Here is a 22,205-nt window from a genome sequence, read left to right on the forward strand (position 1 = left end):
ACTGCTAATTTCATCTTTGGTTATTATAGAGTAGTGAAGATCTTGGTTGTGTCGTAATCTCGATATATAAGGTTCTAATGCTAAACTGAAAGGAAAAGTGAAAGAGGACACCTGGGTCGTACTCCACTACCCTAAGTAAAATATGAGGAAGGAAGTCCATTTGCAAAGATGTCCGCTTGGAGGAATGATAAAAAAGGGATAACAGATTAAGAATTTTTTGACCAATTCCAAACCAGTTAAGAGTGTGGAAGATAAAAGGCCAGTACACTCGATCAAAAGCATTTTCAGTATCTAAGGTGATGACCACTAAGGGTTCAGGTATGTGAGTGAACTTAGATAAGACATCATACAGTAGGTGGGTGTTAGCAGATATATATCTTCCCTTAACAAAGCCCAATAAGGCAATAAGCTCCTGGATGTCATCCAACTGTCTTAAACTTAATTCTGATAAGACAGAAGTGATGACATTCGGGAGGCTACAACCTACCTGGTCCCCACAATGGTGGCCCCACCAGATGGGACAACCCCCAGAACCTGTGACGAAGGTACGCAATCTGGGTGTTGTCTTTGATAACAAGCTATCATTCCAGCAACACGCCAATGCGGTGGTTTCTTCGTCCTTCCACATAATAAAAAGGATAAAAAAATTAATTCCATATCTACCCTCATATGCAGGCAAAACACTGATCAGTACACTAGTATTCTCCAAAACTGACTACTGCAATGCACTGCTACTTAATGCACAACAAAAAGTCCTCAACAAACTGCAAACAGTGCAAAATGCAGCAGCCAGGACACTGCTGTCCATCCCCAAATTTGCATCGGTCTCCCCTTACATTCGACAGCTACACTGGCTACCGGTGAGAAGCCGTGTCAAATTCAAAGCTCTATGCATAGCATATAAAGCTATCCACAATCACGGCCCTTTATTCCTAAAAAAAGCTTTCCGACCGCTTGAACACACAAGAACCCTACGGTCATCCTCAGCGCACCTACTCATAGTCCCCCGCACAAGGAGGGCCAACTGGGGCGACAATCGCTTCTCCGTGGCCACAGCTAAATTATGGAACACACTTCCTTTGCACATCAAGTGTGCACCGACCCTACTCAACTTCAGGAAAAAACTAAAGACATGGTTATTCCTTGCCTAAACCCCCCATCCACCGGAGAGTTCTGCAACTTCAGCGCCGAGACACCCATGGGTATTTGCGCGCTCTAAAAATCGCCAAAATAAATAAATAAATAAATAAATAGTTCTTTACTAAGAAGATCATGAATATAGGATTCTAATCTTAGAGCTATACTTGCGAGAAAAGTTTATCAATGTTAACAAGGAAGATGGTTCTGTAATTTTTATGATAATGAGGATCTTCTCCTTCTTAAGGGATAAGAGAAGTAAGGGCACCTAAATCAGAGCCAGAAGATTTCCGTAAGTTTGAAAAGGAAGTTGTAAGGGTTTGGAGCTTAGGGAGAAATAACATGGAGAAATGTATAAAGAATATACCTGCAAAAGCCATCAGGGGCCAGAGCTTTGACTTTCTTAAGTGTAGCTAAAGCAACATAAAGTTCAGTTTTGTGACATCTGATTTTAATGATGTAAAGTCAAGGTGAGTATTAAAAGGTTTTTGGGTAGTGAAAAGATAATTAATCATTTTGGAGTCAGATGGGAGTACCTCTACTGAATATAACGCCTTGTAGAACTGAACAAATTAATCTGAAATTTCTGAATTTGTGTGATGTGGAATCTGATGATTATCTATGATGAATTCAATCTTCAATTTATTTTGTTTAATTTTGAGATAGTTTGCAAGTAATTTACCAGTTTTATTTTGCCCGCCATAGATAGAAGGTAAGTTGATGCAGTATTAGTAGACAATTTATCAAATTGAAGTTTAGCATTAATACGTTTTTGGAGGCCTGCTTTTGACTTAGAAGTGTAAAAGGAGTGTTCTAATATCTTAATTGTTGCAAAAACGTATTTAGTTTGGGATAGCTTTTTCTTACTAGAAATGTTATAAATGATAAACTCCTGAGCAGAAGCTTTAAAGGCATCCCAGATAGTCTGAAAAGGGATATCTTCTTTTTTATTAAAATATAAAATATTTACAAAAATTAGGTCAAAGAAAAAGAAAAAGATTTGCCAAATAAGAGTAAATTATTAAATCTCCATCTTTATGGTAAGTTGGGTTTTGGCAGAATATCTAAATGTATTGAGATAGGGGTGTGGTCAGAGATGAGGATAGAGCCTATATCCACAGAGTGTAAGGTCTGAGACAATTCAGGTGAGACAAAGATGTAATCTATTCTCAATTGTGTGTGGCGGATCGGAGAAAAATATGTGTATTGGGTAACTTGATCTCCACGCTTCAATCAAACGTCTTTGCCTGGAAGCGTAGACAAATGATTTTCTTGATTTGTTTGGAATGTAATGAGAGGTAGAATTCCTATCAATGAAAGGGTCAACAATTTGGTTAAGATTACTGGTAAAAGTAAAATAATCGTTGGGGCATTGTATATGTCTGTGGGAACTATCAAAAGAAAATGACACATCAGTAACAGTGGGACCATACATGTTAAAAAGAGAGACAGGGAAGTTTATCGATCAACAGTTTGAGAAACAACCTTTATCCATCTGCAACATTTTCCTGGGATATTAATGGTATATGAAGAGATTGATGGCATAAAGTTATGACCCCCCCTTCTTTACTGTTAGCTGGAGGGAAGAAAACTTCCCCCACCCATGTCACTGTAAGTTTTAAAAATTATTTTACTGTAAAATGAGATTATTGCATTTGTATAAGCACAATGTCTGCCCCAAGCTTTGATAAATGTGTCAACACTCTGCAGTTTAATTGGAGAATTTAAATCTCTGTGAATAAGTAAATCAGCCATATTGAGCAGGGAAAATGGACAGCAGAAAAATATAGGAATGCACAGAAATCAATCAATCAATCATGCCATTTGTATAGCGCACTACTCACCCGGGAGGGTCTCAAGGCGCTTGGGGGGAGGGGTATGCTACTGCTCGAACAGCCAGGTCTTGAGTTGTTTCCTGAAGGCGAGATGTTCCTGGGTCAGCCGAAGGTGGATGGGGAGGGAGTTCCAAGTTTTGGCAGCCAGGTAAGAGAAGGATCTTCCTCCGGCGGTGGCTCTTCGGATGCGTGGTACGGCTGCGAGGGCGAGGCTGGTGGACCGTAGCTGGCGGGTGGGAGTGTAGAAGGTCAGGCGGTTGTTGAGGTACTTGGGGCCCAGGTCGTGGAGAGACTTGTGTGCGTGGGTGAGGAGCCAGAACGTGACCCTCTTGTCGACGGGGAGCCAGTGCAGGGTCCTCAGGTGGCTGGAGATGTGGCTGCGTCGGGGGACATCCAGGATGAGTCGGGCGGAGGCGTTCTGGATGCGCTGGAGTCTTTTCTGTAGCTTGGCTGTGGTTCCGGCGTAGAGGGCGTTTCCGTAGTCCAGTCGGCTGGTGACGAGTGCCTGGGTGACAGTCTTCCTGGTCTCGGTCGGGATCCAGCGGAAGATCTTGCGAAGCATACGCAGGGTGTTGAAGCACGATGAGGAGACGGCGTTGACTTGTCTGGTCATCGAGAGGGAGGGGTCCAGGATAAAGCCCAGGTTGCGTGCGTGGTCGGTTGGCTTGGGTGCGGTGCCCAGGGCTGGGGGCCACCAGGAGTCGTCCCATGCGGAGGGCGAAGATCCCAGGATGAGGACTTCCGTCTTGTCCGAGTTCAGTTTCAGGCGGCTGTCCTTCATCCACTCGGCGACGTCTTTCATCCCTTCGTGTAGGCAGGTTCTGGCGGTGTCGGGGTCTCTGGTGAGGGAGAGGATCAGCTGGGTGTCGTCGGCGTAAGAGATGATGTTGAGGTTGTGCTGGCGTGCGATGGCTGCGAGAGGTTTCATGTAGATGTTGAAGAGGGTGGGGCTGAGTGAAGATCCTTGCGGGACGCCGCAGATGACTTTGGTGGCCTCGGAGCGAAACGGGGGGAGGCGGACTCTTTGTGTTCTTCCGGCAAGGAACGATTTGATCCACTCCAGTGCCTTCTCTTGGATACCGATGTTGCTGAGGCGCTGGACTAGGGTGCGGTGGCAGACCGTGTCGAACGCAGCGGAGAGGTCCAGGAGGATGAGTGCCACTGTATCCCCCTTGTCGAGCAGGGTCTGGATGTCGTCGGTGGCTGCGATGAGGGTGGTCTCGGTGCTGTGGTTGGCTCTGAAGCCGGACTGCGAGGGGTCGAGGGATCCGTTCGTCTCGAGGAAGGCGGTCAGCTGTCTGTTGACGATCTTCTCGATGACTTTAGCAGGAAAAGGGAGGAGCGAGATGGGGCGGAAGTTTTTGAGATCAGTGGGGTCCGCTGTAGGTTTCTTCAGGAGGGCGCTGATCTCGGCGTGCTTCCAGCTCTCCGGGAAGGTGGCGGTGTTGAAGGAGGCGTTGATGATGTTCCGGAGTTGGGGTGCGATGGTGGAGTCGGCCTTGTTGAAGACGTGGTGTGGGCAGGGGTCGGTCGGTGATCCGGAGTGGATGGTGTTCATCGTGCGGGCTGTGTCTTCGGTGGTCACCGTGGTCCAGGTGCGAAGGGTGGCGGTGGGGGGCGTTGGTTCGACGGTTGGGTGCATGGGTGGGGCGCCGAAGCTGTTGTGGATGTCGGCGATCTTGCGGTGGAAGAAAGAGAAGAAAAGGAAGAAAGAGAAAATAGTCAATAAAAGGTGAGAGTCTTTGATACATGGAAAAATAGATAATACAAAAATGATGAAAAGAAAAAAATATATACGTAAAAACATTGAAAGAGGGCTCGGGAGGTGAAGCCATGTGGAAAGGATGCCACGTCGAAGCTCCACTCCACCTCTCAGAGAGGACTGAAGAACAAGAAACAAAGGACAAGTACATGTAGAAACCGGAATACAACACCTGCAAAAGAAAAACTAGTTAGTGGTGAGAAATCTATACTAATATAATAAAGAGAGAGCCCAAACCTTTGAGGCGGGTAATCTCAGGAACCACAGCACCAATCACAACACCCAATACAGCGTTGGAAAGGGCAGTTGCAGCAGGACATAGGCTATGCAGACGCCCACCATATACATTTAAAAGGTAAAAGAACCGTGCCAGCAAAGTAGTCCCTTGTGGGCGTGTCTGCCTTGTGCTGTGGAAGTGTGCTGAGGGCATAACAAACGCTGAGGGCGTGTGGTACGTTCCGCCCTTCATGCCATGTCTCATATCGTGTGCTAATCCCACCCTGCTCCCTTTCAATACCCCTGCACCCCATAATCATAACCCACCCTTACTCTTTAAAATACCCCAACACCCTTAAACACTAACCCATCTTAACCCTATAAATATACCCTGTACCCCAAAACCCAAACCTATCCCTAATCCCTAAAAATACCCCTGTACCCCAAAACCCAAACCTGAACCCTATAAATACCCCTGTACCTCAAAACCCAAACCTACCCCTAAACCTTAAAAATACCCCTGTGCCCCAAAACCCAAACCTAGCCCTGAACCCTAAAAATACCACTGTACCCCAAAACCACACCTGAACCCTAAAATACCCCTGTACCCCAACACCCAAACCTACCCCTGAACCCTAAAAATACCCCTGTACCCCACAACCCAAACCTAGCCCTGAACCCTAAAAATAACCCTGTACCCCAAAACCCAAACCTACTCCTGAACCCTAAAATACCCCTATACCCCAAAACCCAAACCTAGCCCTGAACCCTAAAAATACCCCTGTACCCCAAAACCCTAACCTAGCCCTGAACCCTTAAAATAACCCTATACCCCAAAACCCAAACCTAGCCCTGAACCCTAAAAATACCCCTGTACCCCATAACCCAAAACTATATCTGAACCCTTAAAATACCCAAACACCCCAAAACATATACCTCAGTACCCCAAAACATATGCCCCTATACCCATACTTACCTTATCCAAACATTAAAAAAAAAACATGCTTTTACCATTCATGCATTTACATTTCGTTGTAAATGTATGCGTGGTAAAAGCATATAAAATGTAATGCCATGCGTTATAATGGCATTGCGGAGTCATGGTAGTTTCGTAATGAAAGTATGCGGAGTGATGGTATGCGGAAAGAAAGTTGCGGAATAATGGGTGTTTACCCTCCCCCGGTAAGTACATTGGTGGCACGGCGGCCCACATCTCCAGCAACATACTCATATTTTTTCACCACCCATTTGAAAAATGCACAGGTTTCTCTCATTGATGGCCAGCACCGACATACACTTTTAGACACACCTCCCGCCACAAGTTCTAGAATTGCGAACTTTAGAGCTCTGGAGCTACGTTCGAATCTCGGCATCAGCTCAACATCCTGTGATTCCAGGCAAATTGCTTTGTCTCCCCGTGCCTACCACAAATGAATGTGTTCTTCTGTAATGTAAATTGTGCTCATGCCATGTTGTCGAGTTCTTGCTATATAATATTGCAAGGAAAAATAAAGTAGGGAAACTCGAGTTCACACACTACTGAACGCGCACTCTTAAGTGCATCAGCAGTGCACTGTGAATTGGAGCGTTTTACAAGCCTGTCACAGATAAGAAATGCTATCAAAACGAAATCCTACAAAACAATATACTACTGGCCGGCAGCAATTCATACCCGGACAACGTCGGGACGGGCTGCTAGTAGTATATAAAGAGGTATACTATTAATAAAGCAACAACAACATATTGTAACATCAAGTTGTCTGTAGGCTAAATTAGCTGAGGCATTCTATAGAGACATAAAAACTTTATAATAGGAAGGGGGCGTGACTTCAATGCCGAAGATAGCAGCTGCATGAGTCCGTTGCTCAGCCCCAGCCCACCATAAATCCTTCCCCATCCACCCAGCGGCTTGGCCATCCCTGGAGGGTTCATTTAGATTTTTGACATAGTCACCCCCACCACTGGAACCCGAGTGTCGGGTCACTGGCTGAGGAAGCAGGCACGAGTTTTGCCAAGGCCTGCTTGCCACCGTGTAACTATCGCATGGTGTTGATGGAGTGAGGCTGAGCATTGGAACCCAGAGAAAATGTGGGCTCTTTGGGGTGTGGAGGTTGCTACGGCACCTGGATCTGGGGGCTTAGCGAAGACCCTCCTTCCCTGCCATCATTGCAGGGCCCTCACGCATTGAGACACCGGACAACACACGCAACCTGGGGAGATTTGGACACGACCACGCGAGCTGACGCTAGAGGGCGAGGATTGCAGCTGCCACCAGGAGAGCCAGTTCGTGTGACGTGTTGTGGGTCGCGGTCCTGTAGACCAAGTGACGATGGGACTGAATGACTGAGGCTGCATCAGACCGGCGTGCTGGAATTTTGGGACATCATGCAGCCAGTCCTGGCCACAGAGGCTGCCGAGGGTCTCGGGAGCACGCTCGATCCAACTGAAGGCACAATGTGGGGTGTAGCCGGGGCCTACAATCAGACCCTGGGCGTAGGGTCGCATCTGCGGCTGAGATTACTAGTGGCTGGGGCTGATGCTGGGGGCCATATGATACTAAATTGGGCCCTTGTTGATGATTGTGGCTGCATGAGGGGAGTAGTGTCCTGCAAGGCCTTATCTACTGCACACATTTCCGGTGCTTTGGGGAAACTGGTTCCTGATCTAGGCAACTACTGGCTGTCATGGTTGGAGTGCCGGTGAGATGTGGACCGCTGGGAGTCATTGTGGGTGAGCACGCATACGGTTTGCCCTTCGAGGCCTGGAACTGCACCGACCCCTCAGTGTTGGAGGACCCTTGAGTGGTGGCCCTCGTCCGGAGAGCTGGAACATTCAACTGCCCTGGGGACCATTCTCCTGGATGTCATCCTGTTACATAGTTCTGACGGGAGATTGGGGCATACCAGACTACACACGCTGGGTACCTGGTGGGCTGAGACTTTGATGCCTGCCCTCTGAGGGAAGGTTTAGTTCTAAAGCTACATTGCCTGTAACCACCACTGGCCACCCACAATTGGTCTTGACCCATACTTTACACTTTGAAGACATAGGTAAACCAAGAAATAAACAAGGAGCCATACACCCAGAGACGGGGAAGACCTCTCCATTCTCTCCGGGGCACATGGATAATAAAGATGCCTCTGATTACTCGAATCACTCACACTTAGATAAAGTGCTGGCTGCAATAGCAGACACCAAATCGACACTTCGGCAAGACATTGGGGCAGTGTCCGTGGGGCTAGGCCTCATACAAGCAGAACACCATAAGCTGGTGGATCGAGTCAAGGAGATGGAACAGTCAGTCAGTACAGTCATACGTTCACAACGAGAAATGTCCAACAAGGTGGAGGACCTAACCATCAGGGTATGCATACTGGAAAGGCGGGTGGAAGATGCGGATGGTCGTTACCGCCGTAATAACCTTAGAGGGGTGGGACTTCCTGAGGGAATTGAGGGCACAGATATGGTGTCTTTTCTAGAGAACTGGCTTTGCACTGAGGTAGTGCCCGATGACCTCACACAGTTTTTTGCCCTTCAGAGGACACATTGAGTGCCGGCCCACTGGCGCCGGGGCAGCCTCCCACCCATTGGTGGCACAATTACTACATTTTTAAGTTAAAAAAATATCCTCCAGAGAGCCCACAACAATAGTCAGTTCACAATAAACAATAGTAAGGTACTAGTATGCACTGATTTTACTGCCAACGTTTAAGCACAATGCATGTTATTCATGAAAGCCAAGAAAGTGCTCCGCGAGCAGGGATTACAATATACATGGATGTTTCCTGCTAAACTCTGGGTCATACTAGATGGCAGTACCAATTTTTGTGACACACTGGAAGCAGTATGGCCATGGTTGGAGGCCTACAAAGCAGGGGCACTGCTTCCAGAATCCTGAACCCGGTCTGCTGTAATTCGACAGAAAACTAAGAAACAGTCCAGACTACTACCTCAAAAGATCTCATTGGGAAGGCCCTCTCCCTCTCAGACAGAATGAGAGCGTACAGCGGCATTGCTCGCTGTAGCAGAGATAGCGTCAACACAGAAGAGAAAGTTCGGCACAGACATTTCTTCTGATCTTATGTCTTTGATTTCTGACTCTGGAGGTTCGACCGTGACAAAGATAGACATGCCCATGGTGACTGCACAATCTGTTGACAAATTAATTTGAAGAGTTTCTGTGGCCTCCTGTTTGCCCAGGTCTCCCAGTTACAGAAGTAGGGCACCACTGTGTTAATTGGGAACATAACGCTGACTCTGTTGCTAGTACAGATGATTGGACCACGGCCCCCTGCTATGACAAGGATCGTTGGCTGATGGTGCGTGGCCTACGAAGGGCTATACTTGGTAGATATGATGGCAAATGGGCTGGTGCGGCACATGCAAATATAATTTTATCTTACCCGCTCCCACCTTTATTGCTCTCTCTAGGCGACTGGAGGTGACTTTCCCATAATGATGTTGTTTTTGATAGGTTTGGGCAGTCAGCTGTTGCTGAACTGCCCTTGTCTGAGGGAGTTTACAGGTGGGGGTTTTGTTTACATGTCCTGGGGTCAAAGATTGGTCTGGGGGAGTGGGGGTGGACTGGAAAAGGGGTACTGGTAGTGAGGACAAACTATCTCTTCTTACACGGTGGGAGATTCACAAAATAATATGATAATGATACCTTGGAATGTTAGCGGATTGGGCTCTACCGGCAAGTGCCAAAATATTCATAAGTATCTACAGAGGCGAGGAACCCAAACAGTTATGTTACAGGAAACGCACCTCACAGCGGATGAAGCAGCTTGTCTGTGGCTCAGGTGGTGGGGACAACCTTACGCAACCTCTTACTCTGCATATTCCATAGCAGCGCTAATGTGGATACATGCAAGGATCTATTTTGAGCATATACACTCCATTTTTTATAAGGAAGGACAATATGTCCTGGTTAAGGCTAGACCGATGGGGAAGAAGGTCACACTGGGGAATGTATATGCCCTAAATATCGACCAAGTGCATTTCCTTCAGGCGCTGTCTATCCCTTGCCCTCTTTAGTGACTGTTGATCTCATCCTAGAAGGTGATTTCAAAGTGGTAGATGTTAGCATGGATAGGTCCACCCCTCCCCCACTGGGACAGTGGCATGTAGGGTTTCAGAGGGCTTCCAAACTTGGTTGGGGCATTGGGACCTGGCAGCGATTTAGAGAGTGCACCCTGGACTTGAAATGGAACTACACCTATTATTCTCCTCTTTATAGACTACATGCTAGGCTCTATATGTCTGTTTGCCTTTTACCCAAACAGGAGGAGGTAGGTTGGGTAGACTTCTCGCCTGGTTGGTCAACTGGGAGTCGAGAAGTATCTTCCTTTATAAAGGTCATATCGAACGATGATGAGCTGCTCTATTCTCCAAGGGCCATTAACATGGCCTTCTGGAAATACTTTGAGACACTTTATCAGTGCCCAGAGGTAACACTGAGTATCTGACCCCACTACCCTCACCCAAACTTGACCCTGCATTTCTAGAGGACCTGGGAGGCCCTGTGACAGTACAGGAGATTAAATCAACTATCAAGGGCATTGCCACTGGAAAAACACCTAGCCCAGGTGGGCTGCCGATGAAATTTTACACTGCTTTTGCCTCTGATCTGGCCCCTCGATTGGAGGCCCTGTATGCTGAGTTGATGTGCCTGTGTGCATTTTCGGAGTCCACCAGGGATGCTGTGGTGGCACCCCTCCCTAATGTGAAGACATTGGGAGCATGTACATCTAACTTTCACCCCCTGTCCATGTTAAATATGGCTTTAAATTCCTTAGCAAAGTGTTGGCATTGCGGTTGCTCCCTCACAAGGAAAGCCTTATCTACAGTGACCAGAATGGATTTATTCCAAAAAGGTCCACCTCACTAAACCTTCCTCGGTTATATTATATCCTATACCATCAGGATATTAGCTCATTCCCAAATGCCCTCATTACATCAGTGGACCTAGAAAAGGCTTGTGATTTTGTGAGATGACACAGTTATGTTAAAGATTGTGCTGGGACAAGGTTGGAAAAAATGGGTTTGTTTATTGTATACTAACCCCACGGCAAGGGTTAGGCCTGGGAGCCTCATCTCCACCAAATATGGGATCCACAGAGGGACTATGCAGGGGTGTCCTCTATCTCTCCTCCTGTTTGCCCTAGCCATCAAGTCCTCGCCAGATATTTTTCACCAAAGGGGAGCGGGCCATGGGGTGGTTGTAGGGGGCAGGGAACATGTTCTCTATGCTGATGACCGGTTCCTGCATTTGAAAGATAGCCAATGGGTAGTTGCAATCACACTGAATCTACTAGGTGATTTTGCAGTCCTTTCTGAGTTCTGGGTTAATAAAACTAAACACACACTTGTGCCCTATGACAGCGGGAGCATTGTAAATGACTGGTATGCCCCAGGGTTCAGATAGTCACCACAGTGCTTCAGGTATCTCAGAATCCAGGTGTTTCATGCTTTAACAGACTTTGAAGAAGGTAATCTAGGGTCAGGCGAATTACTCTCTCAAGTCTTATGTTCAGTTGTGGTGGTCCCTGAAACTGCCAGTGATGGAGAAAATGTCTTTATCCAAGATGGTTACGCTGCCCCGATTGCTATATTTCTTTGTTAACCTCCCTGTTAAGATTGCACGCTCCTGGTTTAATCAATTGGACACATTGCTTTGGGAGCTGATATGGGATCGAGGCCGCAATAGAATCTCCTTTGCGGTGCTTCGGACACCACCAAGTGATGGAGGCCTAAGTTCCCATGATTTTGAATTCTTTTGCATAGCAGCCCAACTTTAATGGATAACTCAATGGTTAGATGGTGAGAATCTTGAAGAACTGGGACCTATCAGATTGGCAAGTAATCAAGCGGCTTTAATAGAAAGGCTCCTTGACCCAAAAGTGATGATCCCTTGGCTAGGAGTGTTAATAAAAGTGAAGTTGCAGTGTAGGCAGAGATACCTGAAGAGGTCTTTTGGGGCCCTATGAATGCCCCAGCTTTGCCATTGGTGGGACTGCTGAATGGTGACATCCCTTCCATTCACAGGACAGCAGTTAACTGAATGGCCACGGTGGGCCTGATTACGGTTGGGGATTGCTACCAAATAGGGGTGCTTATCCCACTGGAAGACTTGATAGTGCAGAATGAGTTTAGCCCTCTGACAATTCTTAAATTGGCATGCCTTAGTGCAAACGTTTGGGAACCTGTGGCCTGATTGTCGACAAGAGTCCAGACGGCTGCTATTCTTCAGAGGTTGGTGACATTGGGCTCTGTGCATCATCTGGTGAAGTGGCCCTACATGGCACAACTAGAGATGGCCATGACACCACTGGTGAGAATACAAAAGTGGCGGTGGGGCATTTTAGGTAGGCACCTCCTGGATTCTGACTGGGGTAAGATTATGGCAATCCCCAAGTGCATTTCCAGAAATACGAGATTTAAGATTGTCCAATGTAACTATGTTAATGTGGCCTACATGACCTCACTTAGATTGCAGGTTATCTACGTAGGAGGGACAACGGCTTGCAGCAGAGGTGGGATGCAGGGGGTGGATTTTGGGCATATGACGTGGAGTTGTACAGGGTTTTTTTCGTTCTGGGATTCAGTGGTCACCACGATAAATAGGGAATTGGCCTGTTTGCTCCCCTGGACTGTTGAGGTGTGCCTATTGGGATTATTCCCCGACCTATAGCACATAAGATTAGTTTCAGATTTGCAGACCTGGCCTTAGTGTTGGCCAGACGAAGGATAGAAGTGCGATGGAGTGCCGGTGTAGGCCCGATGGTTGCACTGTGGGCAAAAGATGTGGACATGTGGGCCAGGACAGAGGAGCGAACATTGATTAGAGAAGATGCAAGGAAAATAGGGCAACGCCAATGGGCGGGCCTATGGGCTGAGGTGCTTGAGGCTGGGATAACACAGAATGTGACTGCAGGGAGGGAGCTGGAAGAGACCCCACGCCACATGCAGGTAATGAGGGCTCACCTCGTGTTTGCTTGGGAAAACAGTAGATACTGTTAACTGAAGGAAGAAGAGACTGGTGTTCAGGAGCTGTGTGTGCAGACCCTCCCATATATGGGGGGTAGAAACACAGAATGAATGATGATACTTGTTTTCCCCCACTCCCTCTAGGAGTGACTGTGTCCCACAGACCTCTCTGAATGACAGTTGGGTTGCTCTGAGAGAAGGGCTGCCCTGTAGACCCTCCTTCCCTCTCCAACATGTTAGACTACAAGTCCTGTGACCCACTGGGATGTGTGACCAGCAGTGGGTCCTTACATATTTAAAAGGCGTTCAGACTCCAGGACGATTTTATATTTTATTTTTAACTTAACCTTAATCAGATTGTTTTTATTTCTAGACACATTGGTGTTGTTAGGTTTAGCCCTATGGCTAAATTAGGAAATGCATATAAAGAGCAGTTCATGATAACAAATAGGCGATTAGATGTGAGCTTCAATTGCTTCACTCACTGTCTAGAAGCATGGGATAATTATGGTCAACATGAGCCTGAGTTGTGATGAAAAATCTTTTCCTAGCTGATTTTTAGGTTATGATACGACTAACACTTACTCTATGTAATGCAAAATGCCTATATGCAACATATACTATTTCTTGACCTGATGCAACAGTTGAATGTAAGAAGAACATATAACCCTGTTTTACAATGTACAAAACTGCTCTGATGTATATCAATGTAACATTATTATTAAATGCCAATATAAAACATTTAAAGAAAATTCTAATAGGAACAAATTCAGGTTTAGAAGGTCTGGAAGTGTCCATATTCTAAATTCTAGGAGCCTCAAGAAAAGCCTTCAAATGGATAGGGTCTTCATATGTTGTTGTTTTATTCTGTAGGCCACTTTAAATAGGCATGGATTAGACAATCCAAAATGAGCACCAAGAGAAGAGTGCTTGTCTCATACTAAGGAAGCCTTTGTGTCAGTCCGCTGTTCTCTTAGTGTAGTCTTCTTTTTAATTTTTTTATTGAGAGTTCATGAAAAAAATAAAACAAAATTCAAGATACATAATATCATATATAGATACATATTCCAAACTGTTGAAGAAGGAAAAGATTGGCTTAAATCTAAACATTATAGATAGCCATTTCAAAGTAATACAATCATAAAATTCATGTAATACAAAGATGATCCTATTAAGTTAATGTGAAAAGTGCTAAACCAGGATACATACATACATGTGTATTCTTACTTTTTATACCAGATGCTACAAAAGTGCAGAAAAGGATCCCATTAAGGTAAATTACCAACTGCAAGATGTTATCCGATATTTCAAACACACTCCAATATTTCTCATACTTTCTTACTGCTCCTGATCTTATTGCATATTTCTTTTCCATTTCTTGTATTTTAAACAGTTTTGCCCTCCATGCATTAAAAGTAGGCACCTTCTCTGTTCTCCAGATTTGTAGGATCCGATCTCGTTATTAATGCTGCGATAAACACACAATCCTCATGTGCGCCGATAATAGAAGAGCAGCCCAAAACAGCAATGGATTCATCGAGTGAAATGAGGGGATCTATTGTAACTCTAAGATATTTCTCGATCTCCTCCCACAAACTCTGGATTTTTGGGCATTCCCAGATGATATGTGTCCAGGTGCCTTTCTGTGCACAACGAAAGCATTTATCTTCTATTTGCGAGTATATTTTATGAAGAAAAGAAGGTGTTATATATCAACCATTTTGAATAGTATTGCATACGTTTAAAATTCCCCCCTCTGAATATCACTGCGCTATACTTATTAAGCTTATTCCAGGTTGGTTTAAGAATCTGTATGTCTTCCCTTTTTTTCATCTATCCCTTACTTTTTCATATAGTGAAAGGGACTTATTCTCATCAAAGATTTTAAACCAGTTACCAATCTTCCGTTGTATGGGGCGGTTAAGGGCTTCACTGATATTGGTTTTATAACACAGGTTTCCATATCTAGCTTTTTCAATATAGGTTTTAATCTGATAAATGACCACTTTAAAATTATATTGGAGTGCTGAAGCCCCATTTCAATCTTCACCCAGGTTTTCCAACAATTCCCCTTGATAAAATCCTGGATCTGAACATACCTGTTTTCTTCCCACAACCTTAGTATGTTGTTTTCCAAAATACCTATTTCCCCTGTGGATATATTCGAAAGCTTGGTTGAAATATTAATTATTAAAATATCGTAGTGTGCTAAAAGCTGTGTTTTTTGTCTAAATAGCCATTGTAGAGTCTTATAACATACTTTCTTAGTGTACTTTGTGGCTCTTGTAGGGTCTACAATGTTATATTCCTTTAGGATCTTTTTCATAAAGAAACTATCTGCCTCTTGCGGATCTAAAAAGAAAAATCTAAAACTGTGATGTGCAAATGTTGCAGAATAATAATTTCTAATATTCGGAAGAGATAATCCTCCTTCTGCGACCGAATAGTTTAAAGTGCTGAGTTCAATCTTGGTACCTTTTTTGCCCATAGAAAAGAAGAGAACATACTGTCTATTTCTTTAAAAAAAGAATTCTGTATTGCACAGGGGCTGCACTAAAAAGGAAATTAAACAATGGAAGAATAGACATTCGGATTAACGCAACTCGTCCTATTATTGATAACTGAGAGTGTACTTTTTTCAACAATGGAGTATAATTTAAGGAAAAAAGGACTTCTACTTTCTCAGTTATATAGATCCCTAAATACCTCTTTGGGCGAGTGTTATATGTCTGTCTAAATTCTGATAAAAGAGAATTCACACCACAGTTACATAATATGATTTCTGTTTTGGTCCTATTGATTTTATATCCTCCTATTCTTTCAAAGTCTGCAAAAACTCTCATAACTTCCATCTGAGTGTCTATTCTTGAGTCCAGGAAGAGAACAATATTGTCAGCGTATAATGTTATGTTCGTCATTCCTTGAACGGGGACATAATTATTAAATGCCAATACAAAACATTTAAAGAAAATCATAATAGGAACAAATTCAGGTTTAGCAGGTCTGGAAGTGTCCATATTCTAAATTCTAGGAGCATCAAGAAAAGCCTTCAAATGGATGGGGTCTTCATATGTTGTTGTTTTATTCTGTAGGCCACTTTAAATAAGCATGGATTAGACAATCCAAAATGAGCACCGAGAGAAGAGTGCTTGTCTCATACTCAGGAAGCCTTTGTGTCTGTCCGCTGTTCTTAGTGTAGTCTTGAGAGAAGTAGAGGTTATTACCTGACAAAAAAATTCACTTTATCCTTTCGGCTGCAGAGATTACTTTAATGAATGACTCTTCTAGGTTTTTTGAAGTTTGAGCAACAGTAGGTAAGCGTCCTAGTCTATGTGCTCATTGAATTTTAAGCGGGGTAATTTTCTATATACTCAATGGCTTAGGAAGGAATGATTTCAATTAAAGAGAGAGGGTCTGATCCTTCAGATCCCTCAGGCAGACCATTTATGTATAGATTATTCCTTCTATTCCTATTCCCTAGGTCTGCAACCTATTGTTGCAGTGAGGATACCTATGTTTAAAGGGTGTTTACTTTGAGGGTAGTATCAGTAAAATATGTCATATGTTGTTCAGCTGTTGAGAGCCGCTCCTCCATGTGTGACCATCTGTCACTGAGAAGCTGTAATTTTGTGTTTCTCTCTACCTTAAAAGGCCCAAAGGCTCTGATCTCTTCTGGCAGAAGATCAATCGAGGCAAAAGGAAGAATTGTTGTGGGAAATAGTGGGTCTTTTGTGAGTATCTCAGTGGATGCTTTCCCCGTAGCTAGTGATACAGCGTCACAGTGGAAGAGGAAGCTGAAGCAGAAACAGTGCCTTTATGTAAAGGGTTACAGGAATGTTCCATCATTAACATTTGCGAGTTTACAAAGGATGCCTATGGGATAATAACTTAGGAGATTTTATAATAGTCTTCAGTCAACCCATAAATAAGAAATGGGGTACAAACAACAATCAAATCTCCAAGGCAAGATGTAGGCATGAACCTTTCTGAATATCCAGCTCAAAATTTGCAATGAGGATTCAAGAAAAATATGACTGGGTTGATAATGAAAGTGCAGTGAAATATAATATTCCTGAAAAATACAGAGCATATGTACAATGCTGCGGGAGAATGGAAAACAGCACTGGTGAGTTGAAGTATTCCTCTTTCAATGAAAAGAGTCTTTTTGACAGAAAACTCTAGTAAGCTGAAAACACAAATAAAGCAGGTTTCCTCATGCAATGCCCCTCAGAGTAGAAACATTCTGGACAACATTGAAAAAGCAAAGTTTGCCGTCATTAGGGACCGAAGAATAAGGGGAAAGACCATCTGAGTAACTCATCTGGCTCTCCGCTACGCTGACACTTCAAAAGGTGGGCGCTTTTGAAAGAAAGAATCACGTTGCCGCTGCCAGAGAAGCATGGTGCACATCTCTCCCATTAGCCCGCATTGTGGAGAACCATGCCTCGAAGAATAGTTAGCAAGGTGCCACCTCAAAAAATCCTCTTTAGATCAGCATTCCTCCTGCGCATCCAGCAGAGGCTACAAGGATGCCACAATCTTCCTCAGGCACCAATCCATGCCCCATGGACAGTGCTTTAAGTGGCCATTTTCCATCCCAATGATACTTCAAATCTGTATCCCACTACAGGATGTCATGAGTTTCCTGATTATAGGTGCAACTGCACTATACATGAGCCTGGGACCGGATGGGTGCAGCGGAGGGTGGAGTCAGGTTTGGCAGATCCCTCCTCCACCACCCCACACTGTAGGTCCTGTAGTGAATCAGAGCTGAAGTAACAGGAAGTGTGGAGCTCTCTCAAACTGGTGCAGCAGTGCTGATGGGGTAGCAGTAGGTGTCCACCTCTATCTACCATCTCTGTATGTGATAGAAGCCTTGCTGAGATTGTTGAGAGTGGAAGGTTGAAGGCTTGAGGTTGGTTATTGTGGTTAGAATGTCTGCAGTAGTACTACAGGGCCCCATAATGTGAAGTGGGTCGCAATCTTAGTCACTGTGTGGATTTGTAAAATTACTTTAACAGTAAAATGAAGAAATGTTGTAAAGGGGCCAACACATATCACTACCGGTGGTCCGAAAACCGAATGACTGTACTGTTTGAGCTGAAAGAAAATTTGAATGACAGTTCCAGCAAGCAATAGCCAACAATGGCTGACCCACTGACCATCTTTGTGTAATTGTGTGTTGATGGCATAAGTTCTAACAAAGAGTAAAAGCTGTTACTAGCCAGACTTAAAAAGTAGGCAGTCATCTTTTTGGTAAAATGTAGCTATTCATTTCCCATATGAATAGGCACGGGCACGGTGAGATCTAACATGGCAACAGTTGTGTGATAGAAACAAATGCCTTTAGGAAACAAGTAGGACCTGATTATGAGTTGGAGGGTACTGGCATGATGCAATCTTGATATGCAAAATTAATGTTACTGTGAAGTAACATACCACTAGTACCATAGAATTATGACTTAATCCTCTCAGAAAGGGTAACAACTGTGCAGACCCTGTTGTCCCGAGAAGAATTATCAGGTTTTTCCCGGTTTTGGGTAGATTAATGCTCATATTTACCACCTGCCTTAGACAGGTTGGTAATTGTGAAGTTGGTGGCAGGAGCCAAGCAGGGGTGGAGTGAGGATCAGCTAAGGCAGAGGAGCATCGCCCCACTGCTCCAAAGGAAAAATACAATGACAATCGTTATTATCATTGTATTTTTCCTATGGAAGTCAGTGGCTCGTGGCAGCTCAAGGGGACGAGTGGTTTGCACTCCCTAAGTGCCCTCTTGGGTCGGCCAAGCAGTCCTGCGTACTTGGCATGCCCCCCACCAGGCTGCATACACAGCCTGGTGAGAACATGCAAAGCCTCCCAGTGCCCGTCTGAGCGCCGAACCATGACCTCAGTCCAATCACAACGCTGCACTGCAGAGTTTTGAATGGTTCAGGAGAGCCTACGTGCCGGGGGCTTCCTGCTGCTGCTGCCGGCCAGGACTGGGACCGGAAGATGAAGAGGACAGAGGAGAGGCAGCCATCCGTCCGTTTCAGGTAAGTGCTTTTTATTTCCCCCTCCCCACCTCAGCGCCTCAGTCTGTTAGCAGTCACTACTGGTGAGGATGCTTTGGAGTGTAGTGGAGGGAATGGAAAAGGATGATTTGGCAAGCAAAGCATATTTAAAAAAAAATACTAAGATGGGATGGCAGCATAGTTTTGGGAAGAGTGACCTGCTATTTCAGTCAAAGCCACAAGAAAATGATTTTTTTTTTCGGGGAAACTAAAATCAGTTCTGCTGTTCGTGCAACTGAAAACTCAAGTTTTGGGAACACCGACCCACTTGTGATCAGTCTGAGAAGAATTCCATTTGGAAATGTTGCTCCGCCCGACTCATAATCAGACTCAAAGAAGACATGTTCGATTCTTGCAGAGTGGTTCCATCACATAAGATAATCATGTATTTTGCAAGAACATTTTTCTTGGAAAGTCGTTTAATATTCGAAACAATGATGAGAGCCTCAGAAACAAATTACGTAAAACAGCGCTGTCTGTCATTTCAGTTGCTGTGACATCGGTACCTATGACTGCAGGGTAATTATGATGCTACTGATCATGTGTGCAAATGACAAGTAAACATTTTTCTTATTACGATGCAGTTCTAAAGTCAGAATATTGAGTGCAATATTAAAATAAGTTGCAGGAAAGTAAGGGAAATTGCAAATTCCCATATTTTATATCTGTACTATGGCTGAAAATAAATCCTCGAAGCCTCACTGGGCTTGATGTTTTCTACACAGAGCGCTGAAAACAAATAAAAAAACATTGTGAGCGATCCATAGCCACTAATCATACATGAAGTGCTTTGGTCTCGTTGTATATTAGTGTCATGGTGTTACGTTCTGAGTGCTTTTGACTCCAGATTGAATTACCACATTTTAAAATGTTCAAATGTTTTGTGATTTCAGAATGTTCCCGCTAAAACCTCTGGATGAACTTCGTTGGACGGCGCAGGCAGACATAAATTCAGCAATACATATATTCTGAATGGAGTCCAACAGTATGAAGCACTCAAAGTTAAATTTCGTTTGAAGAGGTTTTTTTACGGTATAAACAGTTCTGCATGACTGGGACCGCTGCTTTCTACCAAACCACGGATGGATGCCGTTATCTGTAAGTCCCCTTTGCCAGACTAAGGCCATAAATATGTCTTTGAAAGTCAGCCCTTCCCACTGCTGCACTCATTTTGTTGCCTTCTCTCTTGGATGAAGACTAACTTGCAGATTTTAATATGTTCTGCAAGTTCCAAAGTTTCCATCTTTTGTTCCTTCAACGATCTTTCGTGCATTATAAGTCATTAAAAGAATAAAATAGCGATTTGATTCCTGTCTTTTGTGTACCTTTGACTCTGTTCTTTGCTTTCAGGATAGACTTAATAGGTACTCTTTTTAATCAAATCACGAGGGAGTTGGCAATGCCATTGAAAGAAAACACTCAAATAAGTGACTCACTTAATTGTATAAAATCCTTTGAGAGGGTAAAACATGTATAGCTTGACCAAAGAAGCCGAGGAATGTGCCTGCTAAACAGAAATTCGGGTACACTCAAATATCAATTTCTTAAAATAAAAAACAAATAACAGGTAAGGGCCCCAAGGTTTTTCTTAGGAGTCCGCCACTGCCAATGCCAAATGCTGAGTCACTCACGCCTATTTAATCCCTGGCCTGCGCTTCCTGCCTCTTTAACTCACACCTATCGGTTCTTTTTTTGTAATCTCTGATTTTTTCCTTTGTTTCTGTTTTCCTTTATTTCTCTTCCTCATTTTCTGCTTTCTCTCTTATGCTCTGGGTCGAAATCTGCTGATGAAAATTAAGTCCCTGGTGACAACTGTCTGCTACCTCCTGCACCAATTAAACATTGGGTTGACTTCTACCTACAGACAATATTAGTGTTACAGAGTAAGAAGAGGTGCTCAAGATAGTCATTTCTATAGTAGGCAACAACATGCAGGGTGTGTCAGCACCTCCTTTTTTAACATTCATCAATCGAATCTGTTTTAGAATGTAAGAAATAAAAAAAAATCGGGTTTAAGGCTTACGTAGAAGCGAGAAGAAAACATATTTACACGGAAACAAAATGTGGCCATGTTCAAATATTGCCTGGGTGCTGTAGATCGAGAGACCCGGAAACGTCTTCTTCCTTCTATGATGACTAAGGAGGAAGATGAGTTAGATGAATTTCATAGGAGAATTAAAATGCTGTCCTTCAAAAATGAGAAGAAAAAGTTAACATTGAGCTGCATGAGCTTCTCTGGAGATGCCAGTTACTACTGGATTAGGTAAGGATTATATAGCCGCATTTAGAGTATTAGAGGTGTGTCAGCACAGACAGGGGTCACCAGCATACATGCCAAAACATCTGATTATGTTCCTAGTCTCGCAATTTTGTAACAAACAGATGGCTTTCTTTTCTCTTTCTCACACCTGGAATTGCTCCCAGTTCAATGCAAGTCAACGGGGAAAAAAATTATCTTGATTTATTTTTCAAAATCTCCCTCTTTTCTTCTTCCAAATGTTGGCATGTATGCAGACGTACCACTAGGAAAGGGCTACATAGGGACAATGTGGCACAATCCAGGGCAACCCTATGGCATTCTCCGTACTATGGCTCCCAAGGTGTCATCTTTGTTAGGCCTCTCTGGGTGACACCCTAGAAAAAATTGCATGTTGCACATTCTCCTCATAGAGTGGATGAACTAAAGGACCAAAGTGAACAATCACACTTCTGGCTTTAAGCGGTGAAACTGAAGTTCGAGACTAATGCATATGTTATTCATCCAAGTATCTCTGATTCTTGTTCAGCTTTCTTGGATGGAGGACAAATGGGTAGGAAATCGAAAAAGGGAACCGACCCGAACATAGGCTAATAAAGAACAGTGATCAACCTCAGTTATAACTCGAGGTCCAAAAAGCACAATGATAACAGATACTCTTCACAGCTATCAGTGCTGTCAATATCTATATATAACTTAGGCTAACAGTCTTTTATTCAGTGGCTTTTTAGATATATGCATTCATATAAACAAGAATCATTCAATTCTAAACATATACATTAACAAACCAATGGCTAAGTCTTTTGGTTTTCACTGCGCTGATACTCATATAGAACTCATATACAGTGTTCATGAAAAGTGAAAGTACACAGAGCAGTCAGTTACATAAATAAGGCTATTTCTGCATATGCATGTCAGTACACACGCAACTTGAACAACCCCAATCAATGACAGAAACA

At 44.0% G+C, this 22,205-nt stretch overlaps 1 long non-coding RNA gene across 2 annotated transcripts in view; it reads left to right on the plus strand.

Moving 5' to 3' along the window:
- The window catches only part of LOC144792828 (uncharacterized), a 314,526-nt gene extending 294,242 nt beyond the window's left edge, over nt 1-20,284 (plus strand). For both annotated transcript variants that reach the window (XR_013602627.1, XR_013602628.1), the window contains one exon: nt 19,883-20,284. This is a non-coding gene — a long non-coding RNA (uncharacterized LOC144792828). The remainder of the gene's footprint in view (nt 1-19,882) is intronic.
- Nucleotides 20,285-22,205: the final 1,921 nt, after the last annotated feature.

Source organism: Lissotriton helveticus, chromosome 11 (genome assembly GCF_964261635.1).
Source record: "Lissotriton helveticus chromosome 11, aLisHel1.1, whole genome shotgun sequence".
NCBI classification, from domain to species: Eukaryota; Metazoa; Chordata; class Amphibia; order Caudata; family Salamandridae; genus Lissotriton; species Lissotriton helveticus.